Here is a 5,089-nt window from a genome sequence, read left to right as displayed (position 1 = left end):
ATTGTTGCCCTTTATTTGAATGCATGTTAACAGTATATTGCCTATATCCCAATTTTAAAGCCTTATCCCACAATTCAATAATGATATTTTAGCCAGTAAAAATCAAGATTTTTATTATATTATAACTTGCCAATAAGAGATAAATTATTTTATTTTTTCCAGGCACTTCAATAAGGAAAAAATCAGTATCTTGATATTTAGAGTATGGATTTTAGTAATTCTCTTAAAAAGGGGTAGTAAAGTTAAGTTAAAGCTGATAAAAAGGTGACAGAGATAGCCATATGGAAATAGCTCTGACGCGCAAACAAAAGATAACAGTTATTAAAGAATTAATTGTATGTACTAATTGAAATTTTTTCCTTTTTTTTACTTTTAAAAAAATTCTTAGTGTCCAAAATTGATACAACTAAGTGTACAGGGTATGCCATTTTGGGTACTTTTGCGAGATATCTCCGTTATTATTAGAGATTTGCGGTTCTCGCAACACTGTGCTACGTTTTCGTAAAATTAAAGATGCCGCCAACAAAATTTTCATAGCCCTTCTAGTTTTTAAAATACAGAGCATTTTTGAAAATTCTGCATTTTGGGACTCCGATCGTATCTCCGTTATCTTTAAAGTTCTTGTAAAAATAATAACTTATTCTTATAAATCTTTTTCTATAGAATCCAGTGGTGTAGATATATATTTTTTTTGATTAATAGTTTTTGAGTTATAACCCAAACTTATGTTTTTTTAGACGGAACACCCTGTATATTGATAGTTCATAATACTGGCCTTTTTTTAAAAAAATATATAACAGTATGGACTTATTTTCAAAAATATGTAAATAAATAACAATTTTCTAAATTTAAATTATAAAAGTCATAATTTAATGGGAGGCCATGGCTATTTATAACAAGAAACAAAAAAATTACAAATAAATAAATTAATGTCAACCATCTTCGGGTTTTGATTGACATTTCTCTGTTTTTGATTTAGTTTATACTCCAAAACCCATTTATTTTTGGTATTTGTGAATTTTACCACAAAAATTGCTGCATTTGAAAATTATGAAAAATATGATATGCTTGTATGTTTTACACAAAGCAATTAAAATGCTGAAGAAGTTTCAGAATTATATTTCCATAGGTAAGTTAGAATCCGTTTTATGACTACCTACCAATTTCTAATGTTGTAATTTTGTGTTTGGTAGATATCCAGAGAGAAGGCAACCATTTTTTGGTATATTTCCTCGTTTAAAGGACAATTTACTTGAGCACGGATCTTTTGTTTAGCCGCGTCCTAAAGCATTCAATAAAGAAAAAAGGGAAAAAAAAGAAAGAGATGCTTTAGGTTATATAGCAGCGACACCCTCGAGCTCATGCAGAAAAATCGAAAAAGAACTTGGAGTGTCAAAAACTGACGCTCAACTAGATGGTACCTAGACATACTTGAGGAAGTTATTCCAGGACTTCAGGAAAATATCCCTTTAGCCCAATATAACTATCGACCTATAAAAAGATGGTGCCCCAAGTCATACTCTGGGCTAATAAGGGCATTTTTTAAAAATAACTTTGCTCAAAGATGGATAGGTACAAACGGACCTGTTAGATAGTCTCCACGGTCCCCCAATCTCTCGATTTTAGATTTTTTTTATGGGGGTATATACAAGATCAAGTGTATAAAAGACAATGCAATAATCTAATTTCAAGACGCAATTCATTTAGCATTTCAAAATCTGAGAAGGAGACAAATTATTATTTTGAATGCTATTCAAAGGGTTACAAGGAAGGATGCTAATTTTGCATCAGAGAAGATGGTGGTCATTTTGAACATCTAATATAATAATGTTGTTTCGTTACATTGTTGTTTGTTATATAGTTGTTTTCTTATAGTGTTTATTAAATTTATATGCTTGTTTTTTATGTTCTTTTATTACAAAAAAAAAAGAATGATGCAATTCGTCGTTATTAATTTGTAAGTTTTTATTTGTCTATTATTGTTATTCATGGCCTATTATTAAATTATGCATTTAATTTAGAAAATTGTTAGTTATTTGCGTATTTTTGAAAATAAGTCCATGCTGTTATTATATATTTGGAAAGGTAAAAAAAGTCAAATATTATGAACTATAAATATACAGGGTGTTCCGCTTAAAAAAATATAAGTTTGAGTTATAACTCAAAAACTATAAATCAAAAAAAAAATTTACACCACTGGATTCTACGAAAAAAAATCTATAAGAATAGGTTTTTACTTTTACAAAAACTTTTAAAATAACGGAGATACGAGGGGGATCCCAAAATGCAAAAATTAAAATGCCCTGTATCTTAATAAATAAAAGGGCTATGAAATTTTGCCAACAGCATCTTTAATTTTACGAAAAAGTAGCACGGCGTCGCGAAATGCGCAACTCTCTAGAAATCTAGAAATAACGGACATATATGAAAACATCTTGTCGGACTTGCATTGTCTTATTTATTTATTGTAACACGACGTAACACGACGTACACGTTATCAAGTATAAACAGTTTACACTTGATAACGGTTGGAGATACTTACCAACCGAAACGTCGTGTTACAATAAATAAATAAGACAATGCAAGTCCGACAAGATGTTTTCACTGTACCATTGTCTACCACCTTCAAAAAAAAACGGACATATATCTCTAGAAATAACGGAGATATCCCGCAAAAGGACTCAAAATGGGACACCCTGTACATTATAGCACAAATATTGAAATTTATATGAACATCCGATATTTTGCTTTTACATTGATTATTTATTGAATATCATTTAAGCAATATTCGAATATCCATAGAATAATGTAGAACTGGTTTGTCCAAAAGGGGACATATTATATATAGGGGACTATTTTATATGCAAAGACTTAAAGGGTGCTAAGAGGGATCAGATGAACTGGAGCTTCATTATTGTTTGTACTCAGAGAACACATGAATTCTGTTTTAAAAAATACTGAGTTTGCTATACTCTCTGGGATCTTAGAATCAATTTCTCCATAGTGTGTGTAGTTCTCAACATCTGATTAGTCTATTTTCGATTCCATCGGTATGATTGTTCTACTATAATTTAGATAATTTATATCTTTCGAATAATTTTTAAATATATGCAAATTGCATAAGGACTTTAGATGCCCATAAAGTAAAAATCGCTTGAATAAATATGAATTAGAGTCTAAACCATTACAAAGAAAGTTGGGTTAAGGACAAACTGCATTACTGGAAATGTATTCAATATTTAAATTTTAGATACATGGAAATGTTGATTTTATTCCAGACATTTGAATTTATTATGCTATACTATATAAATACTCGACAACATGGATTCATGAAAGGTAGATCTACCACTACAAATTTGATTTCTCTTACAGAATATATCACCGAATCAATAAATGCAAACTCTCAAGTCGATGTTATTTATACAGACTTTTCAAAAGCATTTGACCGACTAGACCACAACATTCTCATTAATAATTTCGACCTATATTATGGATTTTCTTCTTCTTTGTCAAATCTTTTACAGTCCTATCTTACCGAGCGACCACAACACGTGGAATGTTTTGGTCGTAGTTCGGTGCAGATAGTTGCCACTTCCGGAGTCCCACAGGGCTCAATTCTGGGACCACTTCTTTTCAACTCATTCATTAATACAATATCTGACCAACTTGATGTTAATAGCCTGCTGTACGCAGATGACCAAAAACTATATATTAGAATTGACTCTATTTTGGATTGTGAGCAGCTACAAAATAAAGTAGTTAGTAATAAGTAAATAAGTCTTTTGAATACATGGTGTAAAAATAATAATCTACCCCTTAATGCGGCTAAATGTAATGTTGTCTCATTTGGCTTAAAGAAAAACTTCATTACTTACAACTATACCATAGATGATGTTATTCTGCCTAGATTAACTGAATTTAAAGATTTAGGGGTGATCTTTGACAGCTCTTCCTCTTTTCAACCGCATATTTTAGATATTGTCAAGCGCAGTTATAGAATGTTGGGATATATCATCAGGAACTCGCAAAATTTTAATAATGTTCTTAGTCTAAAAATCCTGTACTTTTCTTATGTCAGATCAATATTGGAATATGCATCCCAAGTTTGGTCACCATATTATACAAATCATATTCATGAACTTGAAAATATTCAACGAAAATTTCTCAAATATCTTTGGTACAAGAGTGACGGAGTGTACCCAGAAATTAGTTTCCCACATCAGCGTTTATTGGAAAGATTTTCGTTTGCTTTGCTGGAGGATCGGCGAAAATCCGCTGATTTGCAATTTTTATTTAAGTTGGTAAATAATATTATTGATTCACCAGATCTATTGCAGCAACTAAATTTTCATGTGCCTCGCATATCAGCAAGGAATACATCAACTTTTTACCTATCAAGACCTAGAACCAACATTTGTAAATTTTCTCCTCTGCGCAGAGCATGTAACATACATGACTCTGTTCTGGATCAGTGTGACATCTTTAATTGCAGTTTATCGGAAATTAAAAGAGTACACTTTTCCTAGATGTTTTACTTTTAATTTACTTTGTCTATATTTCTTTTAATACCATTTGCTTGTAATTATTGATAATATTGTATTCTTTTTAATTTTCTTAAGATACCTATGTTTTGTAATTTATTGTTGTAATTTTCCCACTCATTAATTGTAATTTATTCCGTGGAGTGGTGTAAATAAATAAATAAATAAATAAATATACAGGGTGTTTGGCGGAGGGTTAGCCAAACTTGGCATATAGATAGGCTCAGATAGAAAATATTTTCTTAATAAACTTGTGTTCTAAAAGTCTCGGGTTTTTTTATATCATTGATTTTGTGTTATTTTCAGGATTTTCAAAAAATTATGCCTTTTGCCATCTTTAAATTTTTTCAGCATATTTTTCACATTTTTTTTACATTTGTATTTAGTCTGTAATGTATCCTGAATTTAAAAAAATCAATATCAAGTTCAAATAATACCGAAATAATTCGTTATGAGTTCAAAAAGTTAATACAAGTAGCAAAAAAAGTTATGAAAGGTAACTTTAACTTGACGCAAAAAAAAAACTAAAATCTATCAAGATGTTCGGG

The 5,089-nt window shown here is 30.3% G+C and overlaps 1 long non-coding RNA gene across 1 annotated transcript; it reads left to right on the top strand.

Annotated features, from left to right (window-relative positions):
* Nucleotides 1–984: 984 nt before the first annotated feature.
* LOC126737975 (uncharacterized) lies at nucleotides 985–1,901 on the top strand. The gene is made up of 2 exons (XR_007661179.1): nucleotides 985–1,129; nucleotides 1,194–1,901. It is a non-coding gene; the product is annotated as an uncharacterized LOC126737975 (long non-coding RNA).
* The last annotated feature ends 3,188 nt before the right edge of the window (nucleotides 1,902–5,089 follow it).

Source organism: Anthonomus grandis, chromosome 6 (assembly GCF_022605725.1).
Source record: "Anthonomus grandis grandis chromosome 6, icAntGran1.3, whole genome shotgun sequence".
Classification (NCBI taxonomy): Eukaryota; Metazoa; Arthropoda; class Insecta; order Coleoptera; family Curculionidae; genus Anthonomus; species Anthonomus grandis.
This window is presented reverse-complemented; position numbering and strand designations above follow the sequence as displayed.